Genomic DNA, 15464 nt, shown 5'->3' on the forward strand with positions numbered 1-15464 from the left:
TGAATGGGAAGGTGCTCATTGACATTGGCTCTACTCCACTGCCCTTTTTGTGGGGCAGGGGAAGACAGTGGAGATGTAGCTCCCAGGAGATAGGAGCTGCAGAGCTGCTCCAACATTTGTCTGTTGTCTAAGTTCTCCATTTTTGGAGTGCTTCAGGAGATAAACATAGGCTGGAGTGGCATAATTTTAAGCCACCTAGAGAGTGCTTAAAACTAGCCTAAGGTGTTAATGTGTGGACAATTTAGGGATTAAGAGCTCCAGGAGCTACCTAAAATTAATGTGCACCATTAGTCTTCACCCTCTCAGGCTCTTCATTATAGTCCTAATCTCTTCCTGTAGACGAAGTGCAAATCTTCTTCCCCAGTGTGGATTTATCTCTGTCTTCTTTCCTGAGTTCCTTGCAACTATTTCCATCTTGGTCCAAATCCTTTCTCTATCCCCACATCCTCTCCTGGGTTTCAGTACTAGTTTCCTTCCCCAGTCAGTCAAAAACTAACTCTGAAGAAAATCAATATTATTTAGAAGTGTTTCAAAATTAAGCATTTCTTTTATGCATCATCAGTGGAGCATAATAAAGGACCTCTGGGTCCTCCAGCATCCTGCTGTGCTCTGCGCTTTCCCTTGTCCATGGGAGAAGAGGAGGTTCTTTTTTTCCTATATACTCTTTCAGTTATCTCTCTTCCTTCCAAGGTCAGGCTCGTGTTTCTGTAAATATCAAACCATTTCTGCTGAAACTAATTTTTCTGATTTTTTTTTTAAAATCAACACAAGGCAGATATCCAGCGTGGCTGGTTTTAACCTGGATGGTAGAAGTTTGAATGTTTTCAACTTCACCAATTAAAAACATGGAATTATAAAAGGAAAGTATGCAGTAACCAGGTAGCCTATAACAACTTTGACATGTAATGTCTTCAGAAGGTCATCATGAACTTCTGAAGGATATAAACACAAAGAAGGGAAATGAATTCTTTTATCTGATGCATATGGTTTGACTAATGAGATGAATATGAGAAATGGAATGTTTAGATTTATCAGCAGGAAAATATTTTATGATAAAGAGATTTATTTAGCTATGGCGTTATCTCAAGGCAACAGTTGAAGCCTAATTGCTTTAGTCATTTCAAGCAGAATAGATCAACACAAGAAAATGCAGAGTTTGCAGACATCCTGAAAAGCTGGAATACAGATAGATGACCTAGGGATTATTTTCATCCATAAATGCTGTGCTTCTATAATCAAATATATTTATCCTATAGTAACTTCAGTGCTTCATGCAGCAGAAGATTCAGCATTATTGAGACTGCTCTTCTCCCTTTTATTTCCTTTTTCTTGGGCTCCTGCATCCAATGTGAAGAAAAATATTCACATACTACTTGCTAATGAATCCTGGAGTGTCCTGTTCTCTATTAGAGTCTTCTTTCCAACAACTGACATATGGTGCACATACAACAAATTGATTTGTCATGTCACATCTACACACTTGCATGTCAGGCAGGTGTTTTATTTTTGTTAGCCAGCTGCCAGAATTATGCGAGGTGATGGCTGAGGTGACCCTCAGCTTCTGCACAGATTTAGGGGCGAGGGAATAGTTCACTTATCCTCCCTGCTCATCTTCAGTCTGTTATTTGAAAGTTTCAGGGGCAGATGTACAATCTGGGAAGTTTTCCAGATTCATTTTTTAGAACATTAGGTGTTCTCAACATAAGCTGCACTAAACAGAGCCCTTTTTGTAACAATTTTGCCACCAGCATTGAAGATGAGCTGCTCTGAGTATGAATGTGGATAGCTGACAGTTTGAGCCAAGCCAAGCAGTTTTGGGATAACAATAGTCTTAGCCAAATTTTGGTTGTTTTTTATACAACCACTCCCTACCCTATCTTATTTACACACTTCTTATCACCACAGCATTTAAACATCTACATAATAAGCCTTTTTTATGGGTCTTTTCTTACAAAACTGTTTGCATGTAAATGGCAGGGTAGAAATGAACCTTAAAGACTAACTCAATCAGAGGTGCAAAAGCTTTCGTGAGCTCAGTAGATTCCATTTCATAGCATCTGATGAAGTGAGCTCTTGCTCACCAAAGCTTATGCATCTCTGATTCATTTAATCTATAAGGAATATCTCTACCCTGCCTTCTGCCTGACCTCAGACAAGCATGGCTAAATACCTCTCTCTGCTCATATTTGTACATAGCTATGGACCAGTAATTCAAAATCATCCATTTGATTAACAGGACTCAGGCTGCAGGACCAAAATTTGTTACTGGGATTTCTGGGTAGGAAAAACAAACAAACAAAAAGTGGCACAGTGAATACACAACAAGCATGCACCAGCATACATGGAGGCTAGGCTGTCCAGAGCAATGCTCTGGTTGCCAGCAAGGCCTCCACATTGCCTGACATATGCTTATAGGTAGAGAGAGAAAAAATTATTTGGAGGGGGCTGAGCACACGCACACGTGCACGCACACATGTTCAAGCCTCCCAAATGGGGCATGGGATGGAACTGTGAGTGACTTGTCAGGTGGCACCCGGTGCAGGGACAGGGTGGCAGCTCCTGCTGCTGCACTTACTGTGGGAGGGAATGGGGGGAGGAGCGTGTGCTCCTGGATCTGCATGGGGGGAGGTGGGCTGCCATTGTAGGCTGCTACTGGGGCTGCGCCGGGCTGTTCGCAGCAGGGTGGAGGGTTGGGCTGTGCTTCGCTTGGGGCGGGTGATGGCAGCACTGGGAGGTGGGGAAGGGGGGCTACAGTGAATTTTGGGGTGGCTGTAGCTGCCCTCCCATTGCTGCTGCCACCCACCCTGAGCACAATCTGGCCCAACCTCCCAACCCCCTGCCACTTGGAAGAGTCTGGTGCAGCCCTGGCCCCAGCCTCAGTAGTAGTCCATCTCCCCCTTTCCAGATCTGGGGGCACATGCCCCCCATGCCCTCCTGGGGTGCATGTAGCAGCAGGAGCCATGCCCCCTGCCACACCCACTGGACGAGCCACTCACAGTTCCATCCTGTGCCCCGTCCTGGCTGTGTAGTGCCTGCCTTAGCCCTACTCCCACTCCCTCCCTACCCCTGCTGCAGCCACCGGAAGCCCATGGCTGGGCTGCCTTGCAGCCCTACTGCTGCTCTGCATTTCGGGGAGCTAAGCCCTGTTAGTACCCCCCTTCTACTGCCTATGCCTATGCCCCTGCTGCTCTAGGCCACCAGGTAAGACTACTGGGGCCAGCACTGGCCCTAGCCTTCAGCTTTCCCTGGCTGAAGAACCAGGAAGAGCTGGACAAGGGCAGTTTGCCCATTGTGGGACAATTTGTCCCTCAACAAAACACACATGCAGGTGCATGCACTGGCAATTTTTGCTGCTGCAAGTGCACAACCCTGCATGTCTGGATGCAGCCAGAGTGGGCAAGAGTAGTATTTCCCCTACCTGTCAACTTGTTTCTGTTATGATAAATGGTTATTATTTCCTATTCCCTGTGGTCTAGGAAGAGGTTTTCCTCATGGATTGCACCTAACCTGAGGGACAGGTGTCGAGAAGGGTAAAAATGAAGTACAGAAATGGTCTTTTCTCTTTATTTAGTTTTAACAGGACCTGACACAAACCCTAATGGCGTTTACAAAAGTTTTTGCAAAAAGTCCCTGACTTCGGGAAAGACTCCCTTCTGTCAGACTTGACCTTCAGAATGTACCACAAAGTTGATTTCTTATGGTTATACCAGAGGAATGGAGAGACAGATGTCTTTGGTAGCAGGTTAAGTCCCACCTTCATGCTGTTTTTTCCTGTTGGTTTGATGTGTTTGGAGGAGATGATCTGGGTTGGGTTGGCTTGCTTAATTATTATTTTTTATTAGTTAACTTTTGTTAAACTTTTGTTGTGCATGCACTGTTCCACTTTTTGTTTAGTTTTTTTTTTCTTTCCCTGCCTGGAAATTCCTGTAGCAAATTTTGGCCCCACAGCCTCTGAGTCATGTTAATAAATGGATGATTTTGAATTACCGATTCATAGATACCTACAAATATGAGCAGAGAGAGGTATTTATCCAGGTTAGTCTGAAGTCAGGAATTGGAATAAAATCTTCCTCAGAAAACATTCATGGGCATGAATAGTCACTGCTTAACAGTCTATTGAAAGGTACCATAAGCAAGGGGAAAAGATAGCATTCCTGGAGAGATAATTCAGGTTATATGTCAAAATCTCAAAAGCATGTGTTCCTTTTCCAAAAAGTTTTGCAGTTAGGGTTGATCCATGCTGCTATGAACTATGACCCAGGCTTTGTCTGCAGAAGTGGTGATGAACAATATTGTACCATTTTTCCTTAGATACTCAGAAGACCAGTGGCCTATCCCCAGCAAAGTGCATAAACCCTCAAGGAGTCATGAGCTTTTTGTTTCTGCTGAACAGTCTCTTCTAGCCCACCTCATTGTCAAGAATGAGAGAAGTACTGTCTCTTAAAGATTATGAATTCCTTTGTGTTTGAAGAGGCACAAACAGAGTATAAGCCATCTTCATTCCTATTGAGTATAGGGAGAAAAAAAGTCTCTCAGCTTCCATTACTATTTTTTGAAATTGTTCCCTTCAGACTAAAGAAAATTACCAACAAGAATACTAAGTTTCAGTATGTATCACACAACATCCAAGACACAAAATAAATTTAAGACATCTCTCTTCTCAGATTCTGCCCTTTGCTTTTTCCTTTTCTCTTTATTGAAAGGTTACAACATAGTTTGTGCCATGTGAAATTGCATCCTTTATGGTATAGTAATGGTGCATCCTTAACACATATCATCCTGACAGATTCAATTCCATTACTTGGATAGCACAGCCCTTCCAAGACAGTGAGTGGTAGCTACTTCTTCATTTTGTTCCTTGTTGCCTTCATTCTATAATAAGGAACCAATAAGTTGGTATCAATCAATTCAATTGAAGAAGCAATATTGGTCTGTTTTCTGTTGTGCTTGGGGAAGTATGAATTTTCTTCTTGGCTCAGTTTTCAGCTTTTAGTTTTTCCTTTTGCTTATGGTACCTCTCAATATAGAGTTAAACAGGGACTATTCATGCCCATGAATGTTATCTAAATTTGTTGCAGTGAACCAAGTAATCATTTAATTCAATTCTTTCCCCGCAAACATATAGATGGATTATTTTGAATATATATATTACAGTCTGGGTGTTTACTGTCCCATATACTGTCCAGCTGTCCCATATGGCTTCCTCATAAAAAAAACCCCAAACCTATTTGCTGTGATACTTGCTTCAAAGTTTTGTAGCCCAGGTATACCTGAGGGTGTGCCCCATCCTCAAATGGAAAGGATAGGTGGTTAGGCAGTTGTGGTGTGAGAGGGATCTGGTTGCCTCTGGATCATTTCCCTCTATTTCTCCACAGAGCCAGGCCAGGACATGTAACTTAACTATGTACAAGTTTATTAATATATACACATAAATATAGACCCTTAAAAGTATAGTAAATATTTACAATATTATTTTACATATACAACCACATTTGACAAACAATGGCCAAGAAAGAGTACCACCACCATTGGCTATCAAGTCTCCACAGGTAAGTGACCAGTCCTAGAACAGGAAAGTGAAGGTAGAGACAAACAATCAACACCCAGCACAGGTGAGTAATTGGGTCCCGGAACAGGTAAGCACAGGTAAGTACAACAGTATTCAAACACAGGCTAACAGTGGGTAACTATTGACTATTTATGAAGGACATTGACCAGGAATCAACAGGCAAAGGTTAGACTCCTATGCATCATGGAGAGTTTGAGCATAACCTGAAATATAACAAAATATAAGGTGGTTTCACCCCCTTAGAGGTGCCAGTGGTGCTCGGTATACCTGGTCTTCCCCTTTCAACTTTGAGGAGCCCTGATGTGACTTGCTAGGGAGAGGAACAATGCCTGGGCCTTCCTACCTCTTGTGGACTGTCAGACACCTCTTACCCTGCAGGAATCTTTGTTGGTTCCCTCCCAAGGATTCCCTTCCCTGTAGGAGACCCCCTTTTCCCAACAACTTGTGACTCCTGGTGAGGTTGGGGCTATCTCCAGCTGTCCCAATTCGGGTTCCTTTTCCAGGCAGGGGTGGCCCTCTGCTGTCCAGGCTCTCTTCCACTCCATAGCTGGCTTGTGGCCCAGTGCACCATCACATGCACTGCGGGGCTTGCTCTTCTGCTGAAGGTTGGCCCAGGCCACCTCATGCGGCACCGAGGCTCAGTCAGCTCTTGGGCCTTTGGAGCTGATGCTGCCTGCATCAATTGCCTGGTGGCATGCCAGGGAATGGGGACTTGAGCTGCTCGAAAACAGCTCCCTGAGTCATGATCCACTTCCAAATCCTCCATGCAGCGATCTCTGCACCTTGCCCTGGTTGCTTGCCAGGGGTTGCAGACCTGACATGACTTGAGTGGCTCCCAGGGTCTGAGTGCCATGCACTGATATGTGCACCATGCCCTGGCCACTTGCCAGGGGTTGCAGACCCAAGCTGCCTCGAGCAGCTCCCAGGTTCTGAGCCCTGTGCACTGTGCTGTGCACCAAATGGGTCTGAGGCATCAGTCCTGGTGAGGGAGTCTTTGGGGCTCTTCGAGGAGCTGGCTCCATCTGCCAGGCAGCTCTTCCAGCTTTCCTCTGCCCCTTCTTATATTCCATCCCCCAACGTGTCTCCCTGTGTGCTGGACATGCAGGTCCTTGTATTCACTTCAGAAGCTCTGACCCCAAAGTCTTCCTGGACCTGCAGAACGCAGACTTCAATTAGGTCCAGGAGGCTCTTCACCCCTGCCCTCCCCTCCATGCAAGGGGCAGGGATGCCCCCCCCCCACCCAGACATTACCTGATTGGTGGATGGGCTCCACCAATTAAAATGAAGATTTTCTGAGCCCATTTGAGCTGTGCAGAATTGATAAGTCCACCACATATTCATTAATTATGATTTGACTGGTCATCCAAGGCACATAGTATTAGTTATTCTTGATGACTGGATAAAACCTAGGACTGTAGGAAACTCTTAAAATTGTTTACAAGGGTTTCCAGCTTGTTAGTTTCTGCAGAAATGTGTGTCAACTGTTTGGGGAGCGTAAAAAAATATTTGTACCCAGAGAATTTTTTTGGTAGGAAGTGAGTAAAAATTGCACATGAAAAGTTGTACATTTGATATGAATTCATAGTAATTTATTTTAATAAGTCATAAATACTTTTTCATTATTTGCTTAGCTCTACTTATGACGTTTTAATTAACCTTATTAAAGATAAACTAGCCTGCATGAAGAACATACCAATGCCAAAGGTACTGTAGCAGCTATCACCGTAGCTCCTATTTTGGAGAGACAAAAATTGCTGTCCACGGACTACTGATAATCTGCACAGAATTGCTGGCAGTCTGGGGATAGCTGGCACAATGCATGCTGCTGGCTGCTGCTTCTTGTTTTCAGCTGTTTCTCAAGTTGTCCTGTGCTGAAAGCCTGTAATGATAATTGCAAATACAAAGGATTAGCCTGGATAGCTACCTGAGTGTCTATGGCCTTAAAAAAGAGAGAAACCATCTGGATGTAACATCTATTTACCAAGAGGAGACCTGCGCATCCAGCCATGAAACCTATCACAAACCTCCACTCTTAGAAGATGATGAAGGAAACAAAACTTTCCAAACTTACATGCTCCAGCAACAGCCCTACAACCCACAGCAATAACATCAGTCTATCCAGCCACACTTTCAGTCATGCTCAGGGCCTGTACTATCCCATGGTTTTTCTCCTGCCCCACTACACAACTCAATAAAGAACAGCTGATGGAGACCTGGAGGCTTTTTTTTCTGCTGCTTTGGACTACAGAAATATTTCCAGAACAGGGAGTGGTGCAGTAATTAATGCAACCCCACACAGCACAGGATGAAGGATACCTCCTGGACTCCACAGCTCCACACTGGGAGCGTACATTAATGATTTCTACCTCTTCCTACTTTGAGATTGCCAAACACCCAGCAACATTTACATGACCATCTCAGCATTGCAGAATGGAGAGACATAAAACAACTTTGATATTGTGCTATAACAAGCATCTCTAATAAAGGAGTGCCACTGTTGTCAAGAACAAAACAGCATTTGTGCAGGAAGCCAGGAGACAACTTTCCTACATGGAATTTTACAATCCCCTAGCCAAAACCCCAAAAAACAATACCAGAGGGAACTCTGCAAGCTCTTAGAGACTCTACCTCTGGAAACATAGGAGAGGGTTTATGTGTCCACCCTCTCAGGAACCTAGGCTAAGTAACTTGTACTTATCCAAGATCCGCAAACCTGGCAACCCAGAACACCCCATTGTCTTTGGCACTGACAACACTGGAGGATGTTTTTCACTGTATCGATGCTCCTATTCCCATATGCCACTGAAGCTGCCCACTCTTTGAAGGATACCATACATTTCCTGAAGAAACTAGGCTTTACTGACAAGCTTCCAGCAAACACCATATTAGCTACCATGGAAGTCACATCTCTGTACACCAACTACCCCTATAAGGATGGATTACAAGCCTTATGGAACATTATTCTTGTTTCTATTTCCACTGCATTCTCTTGCTTTGCTTTCACACACAACTGTTTGATATTTGAAGACTCCCTTTGCCTACAAATGAATGATGCTGTCATGGGTGCTGTCATGGGTGCATGCATGCCCCACAGTATGCCAATATATTTGTGACAGAGCTTGAAATCTGCTTCCTTCACAGCTGCCCTCTCATTCCTCTGGTTTAACTAAGGTCCATCAATGACATTTTTGTCATATAGACACATAGGAAAGAATCTTTAGGGAAATTCCACAAGGACATTAATGACTTCCATTCTTCCATCAGTCGGACTGTGGAATACTCCACCCAGCAAATTCATTTCTTGTACCCCACTTAAACTTTGGAATGGTCATGTTGCCACCATATTGTATCAGAAACCATCCGACCACTACAATTGCCTCCATGCCACAAGCTTTCATCCTAAGCACACAACTAAATTCATCATCTACAGGCAAATTCTCCATTACAACTGTATCTTCTCAGATTTCCCCTACTTGGGTGCATACTTTAGTGATCTGAAACAATACCAGAATACCAACACCAAGACAAGAATAACAGAATCCCTCTGGTAATCACCTACAGCCACCAGTTTGAACAGTTTGGACATATCATTAATTACTTCAAACTTCTGGAAAATGAACAACCATTTTAAAGTAGATTTGGGGGACAAGCTTGTCCTGGCTTTAAAAAGCTCCCACCCCAACCTCAAATGGGGTCTCTCAAGCAGCAGGTTACCTAGCTCCAATTTTCACCAATTCTTCAGGCCTTGCTACAGATGCCTGCTGTGCCACCTTATCAATACAGATCGTATTATCACTAGACCAAACAACACATATTATAACATTCATTCGCTTTCTCTTCTACCAGTGTCAAATATACCATCAGATCTTCTTTTCTTCAGTAGTTTTTCTCAGTCGAGGATGATTGTCTTCCGTGATTGTCTTATCTGTGTGTCTGAAGATGGCTGATGAGGCCTATCTGGGATCAACAGACTCTACTACAGTTTGGACAAGTGTTTCCTTGTGGGGTTGGTGGAGTTGGATTCTTGATTTGGTCCACAAAACACTGTTTCTGCCATTCCCACTTTTCCATCTCCTGTTGTTGTCATAAGGTTTCAAAGTACTGAGATCCCTGCAGCAGACTCTTCCTTCGTTTGGGGCTATCCTGGGTGATAGTCTCCAATGAGTTGCATTTTTTAAGCTAGCCTTGAGGACAACCCTGAGATGCTTTCTCTGTCTTCCTCTTGAGTGTATGCCTTGACTGAGCTGGGAGAATAAAACTTGCTTCAGGAGTCTGGAGTCAGAGATCCAGATGACATGGCTGGTCCAACAAAGCTGATGTTGGATGATCATTGCCTTATTCCTGGTGTTTGCTTGCAGAAGGATGCTAATGATGCATCTGTCCTCCCAAATGAATTCAGAAGATTTGCAGGCAGAGCTGCTGGTACTTCTCCAACAACTTTAGATGTCTCCTGTGCATCGTCCATGTCTCAGTTCCATACAGCACAGTGGGAATCATGACTGCTTGATAAACCATGATCTTGGCTTTGGATCTGATGTCACAATCTTCAAAAACCCATTTCTTCAGGCATCCAAAGGCTACACTTTCACATTTGAGGCAATTCATAGATTCATAGTGTCCCGGGGGATGAACCAAGCCCGAGAGTCATGGTGGGCCAGGGTGGCAATTAGACATGGAAACAGGCCAGGTTCTATTGGCTATGGAGAACTGAGGCACGGGAAGCGTAGCGATTTCTTAAAAAAGGTGGAATTTATTTGACTTACGCTTAGGTGCGTAGGAAAACGATGTCTTCAGTTATAGTTAGCAAACTTACGAATGACAAGAACAACAAAGGGGTCTGTTGGCCCACGAGGTTCAGTCTGGAGACTTAGTCCCAGGGCTGGTCAACAGCTCATTGAATGGATAACACAAACAACAAAATGAAACTGTAACGCGGTGAATGATGAAATAAGATGTGACGTCAGTCCCAATTGGTGGACGATCGGGTAGCCGGAGAGTAATGCTGAGGTCAGGATGCCAGAATGCTGAGGTGAAGTCGCAGTGGGATGGTCCAAATCGTAGTCAGTAATCGGTGAAACTTAATAGGGAACCAGGAGATCAAAACCGCAATCGCTCTTATAGCACGAAGTGCCAATCGGGGAAGGAGATCAGTAGGCCCGAGAGCCTGACTGCCAGACAGTCCCTGGAAACACCAGCTTCTGTCTCCAGTGACGCGATCTTCTCTCCCCCAGAGGGAGGGGCCCCCAGACTTTTTATAGCAGCCCTATAGCCAATCAGGCTGCTTGGCTGAGAGAAATTTCTAGAGGTATTACCTCATTCCAGTTGTACACTGGGCATGCTCTGCAATAAGATCTGTGTAGCAACTGAGTCTGCACAGGGCTGAAAGTGGGTCAGGGCTGATTGGCAGCTCCTGAGGTCATAGAAAGGGTAGCTCAGGCCCTGTATGGAATTTTCCACTCTCAGTCAAACTGAGTTCATGCATTGGCAGCACCTATACTTAAAATTTTGCTCCAACACATAGATTTTAGGGTTGGAAGAGACCTCAATAGATCATCGAGTCCAACCCCCTGCATAGGCAGGAAAGAGTGCTGGGTTCAGGTGACCCCAGTCAGATGCCCATCCAACCTCCTCTTGAAGACCCCCAGGGTAGGGTGTCCCCCCCTTGGGAACCCAGTTCAGACCTTGGCCATTCTAACTGTAAAGAAGTTCCTCCTAATGTCCAGTCTAAATCTGCTCTCTGCAAGCTTATGGCCATTATTTCTTGTGACCCCGAGGGGCGCCTTGGTGAGTAGAGCCTCACCAATTCCCTTCTGTGCCCCCATGATGAATTTATAGGCAGCCACAAGGTCACCTCTCAACCTTCTCTTGCGGAGGCTGAAGAGGTCCAGGTACCCTAGTCTTTCCTTGTAGGGCTTGGCCTGCAAGCCCTTAACCATACGAGTGGCCCTTCTTTGAACCCTCTCCAGGTTATTCATATCCCTCTTGAAGTGTAGCACCCAAAACTGCACTCTGTATTCCAACTGCAGTCTGACCAGCACCCCATAGAGGGGAAGTATAACCTCCTTGGTTCTATTTGTCATTCATCTGCTGATGCATGATAAAGTGCAGTTAGCTCTTCTGATGACTTCGTCATACTGATAATTCATGTTCATCTTGGAGTCCACTAGGACTCCAAGATCCCTTTCTCCTTCCGTGCTACCGAGCAGGTCATTTCCTAGGCAGTAGGTGTGCTGGACATTTTTCCTCCCTAGGTGCAGCACTTTGCAATTCTCCTTGTTAAATTGCATCTATTGTTTTCTGCCCATTTGTCCAACCTGTCCAGGTCTGCCTGTAGTTGTTCCCTGCCCTCCGGTGTGTCCACTTCTCCCCATAGTTTTGTATCATCCACAAACTTGGACAGAGTACACTTCACTCCCTCATCCAAGTCACTGACAAAGACATTAAAAAGTATCGGTCCAAGGACGAAGCCCTGCAGGACCCTGCTGCCCATGCCCTTCCAGGTCAATATTGGCCCATCCAATACTACTGTCTGGGTATGACTCTCTAGCCAATTTGCCACTCACCAGACTGTGTAATCATCCAAGTCAAAGCCTCTTAACTTGGTCACCAGTATGGGGTGGGATACCATATTGAAGGCCTTCCTGCAGTCTAAGTAAATGATGTCAACCCCTACTCTTGTGTCCAGGTGTTTTGTAACCTGGTCATAAAAAGACACTAGATGAGTCAGGCATGATCTACCTGCTACGAACCCGTGCTGTTTTCCCCCAGCATATTTTTTCCTGCTGGGCTCTCACAAATATGAGCCTTAATAATCTTTTCAAAGACTTTGCCAAGGATGGAGGTGAGACTGACTAGCCTATAGTTGCCTGGATCCTCCTCCCTCCCCTTCTTAAAAATAGGGACCGCATTGGCCCTTTTCCAGTCCTCCAGGAACTGGCCTGTGCACCATGAGAGCTCAAATATTCTTGCTAGTGGCTGTGCAATGACACCAGCCAATGTCTTCAGTACCCTCGGATGGAGCTCATTTAGGCCTGCCGACTTAAACACATCCAGTCCTTCCAAGTGACTCTGCAACATCTCAGGGTCAATGTTTGGTAGTCTGGCACCCAGCTGTTGCCTTTCTAAAATCCCATTGTGAGACTTGTCTTGTCCCTTGTTTAGGAACATTGAGGCAAAGAACTCATTGAGGAGTTCAGCCTTGTCCCCCCTGTTTGTCACCAATTGCTTTTGCCCATTCAGCAGTGGTCCTATTCCACCCTGGGCCTTCCTTTTACCCTCTATATATCTGAAAAATAATTTTTTGTTATCCTTAACTTGGGATGCCATCCTCAGCTCCATGATAGCTTTGGCCTTTCTCCCTACAATTGCAAGCTGAGGAGATATACTCCTTTTTAGTAGTCCCTGTTTCCACTGCTTATATGCCCCCCTTTTTGCCCTTAGGTTGCTCTGGATTTCTCTGGTCATCCAAGGAAGCCCCTTGGCCCCTTTCCCCCTTTTCTTCTGCATCGGGATCATCTCCTACTGTGCCTGAAGGATCGTTTCCTTAAGGCACAGACACACTTCCTGGACTCCCATCTCGCCAAATCTCTTACTCTGCAGTGCGTCATTGACTAAAAGCCTGAGTTTGCTGAAGTCAGCCTTCCTGAAACACTTCCACCCTACTAGTTACCTTACCCACTCTACACCTTATGATGAATTCTATTCTTCGGTGGTCACTGTCCCCCAGGTGACCACTCATCAATGTTGGATTTCCTCATCAATATCAGCCATCTGCAGAAGATGGCTTCTGAGACATGACAAATACTCAATGTTCTCCAGAGTCTCACAGTGGATCTGGATTACTGGAGCTGGGCACTGTTCATTAGGAGATGGTGGAGGACCATAGTCTTCTGAATGCTAAACGTGGGTCCCATTTTCTTGGATGGCTTGGTAAAGATGTAGGCAATTGTCTGAAAGTCTGCTTTTGAGTGAGCGCACACTACAGTATCATCAGTATATTGGAGCTCAATGATTGAAGTCAGGGTGCTCTTGGTTTTGGCTTGGAGTTGGCTGAAGTTAAGCAACTCACCATTGATTTGGTAGTTTAGCTCCACTCCAACTGGAAGCTTGTTGGTGGTCAGATGTAGCATCATGATATCTCACAGTAATGCCCCCTCCCTCTTTCCTTTGCATTTAAAATCCCTTCTGTTTATTCCTCTGAATCAGGTGCCACCCCGCTCTGTATTCTGTTTAAAAAAAGAAAGGAGAGATGTCTAGAAAAAGTAAAAAGTAATGCTAACTTCCTTTAAAAATGTCTAAACAATGATCTAATTAAATACACCATTTTCTCACAATTTATTAAATATTTTTTCCAAGTACACGATTGCTGTAGTGGTCAAAGGGATGTTATCAAGTCAAAGATACATTTGCAGTTTGCAGTTCTATGAGACAATTGATTAAAATGTGGTCCATCTTGTGAAAAGATTTTGAGGAAAAGATATTAGAGAATTTAGCGAAGCAGTTAAGCATATTCTTAAGTCTATACTTTAGTCTGATGTAGGCATGTGCTTTCAAGCTAAGCACACAATTAAATTCTATGTTGAATCAGAGCTATATTCATTGTAAATAAAATTGTGGTAAGTTCCAGTACTATTGTATTTCTTAGTCAATAATGATTTTCCATTGGTGAACACTGTACAGCAGTAAAAGCAATGAAGAGGCGATTCACCAGAGGTCCCAACTCTAATGAAAAAAGTTCACTGAGCTGGATGTTATAAATGGATCATATTAATAATGAGTGAACACAACATCTGTAGTAACCCTAAAAGTAGAGAAGAGGCATGGCAGCTCTAATGACCGTAGAGGGGAGGCTATATTTAGACCACTGGACACAAAAGACAATGCAGTTCTCCTAGGCTCAGTAGCTCCCAAACTAATTAAACACGGCCTTTGCTGATAGTATCAGGACACATGCTTCCCTTGCATGGATTAAGCAACCACAGAAGGAACTGCTGGCTATACAGTAGCATCATATGTTGATTGCATAAAGCTAAAAGATGAGGACTATGGTTACCGATTATGTTCCTCAGACACAGCAGACCTGTCCACTTCATGAGCAAAGCGCATTTATGCAGCAGACAAATCTTTCTCAGGGGCTATCCAAGATTTCAGAATTAACTCCCCTAGGAACTAAGAATTGCCTCATCCTCATCACCTTCTGCTCTAAGTTCATGGCCCATTTCCTTGACCTTGTCTTTCCTGATATAACTACATAGCATTGTGTAGAAGTACTTTATAAACACGCCAAAAAAAAAAAAATCCAAAACACCAGTTTGTATATCATGATTGTTCCTTGGGGAGAGGATATGAGAAGGAATGACCTATACATGCCTGTTGTTAGGCACACTGCCTTAATATATGAGCTTCTAAAAGGAGCTCCTTTACTTTGTATAAATAAATATCACAATGATGGGGAACAGAGTAAGGTGGGATAGGTTATCGGTCATCTGTCCAAGGTAGAACAGTGTATCTTTGGCCACTGTTGCAATAGAATCTGGGCACATTAGGCTGTTAAGTATGTATCCATACAACACCTCTGCGGGATAGGGACATCTAGACCAGGGGTGATACATGGTGGGTACATCAGCAGTCTCACCCACTTATTTGAGTGATGCATGTGCAGCGAGCTCTCTGAGCTCATCAGCATGTCAGGCAATTCCTGCCTGAACTTCACAAGTGCTGTGAGCTCTTGTTCACCAGCTGGTTGGCATAGACTGTGGCCGGAGGCCCTGCATTCATGCAGCTTTGGAGCCCAGGGGTCTGCCATTCACCCCGCAAGGTGGCAGTCAGTAGTCAGGTAGACATATATACTTGTGCCTACCATCACATACTTAGACATCTGTGGTGTCAGGCAGCA

The 15464-nt window shown here is 44.4% G+C and overlaps 1 pseudogene; it reads right to left on the minus strand.

Annotated features, from left to right (window-relative positions):
* Positions 1–4797: 4797 nt before the first annotated feature.
* Positions 4798–15464, minus strand: part of LOC149872632 (uncharacterized) — a 31232-nt pseudogene continuing 20565 nt past the window's right edge.

The sequence above is a fragment of the Crocodylus siamensis genome, chromosome 1 (genome assembly GCF_052110815.1).
Source record: "Crocodylus siamensis isolate JL-2025a chromosome 1, ASM5211081v1, whole genome shotgun sequence".
Classification (NCBI taxonomy): Eukaryota; Metazoa; Chordata; order Crocodylia; family Crocodylidae; genus Crocodylus; species Crocodylus siamensis.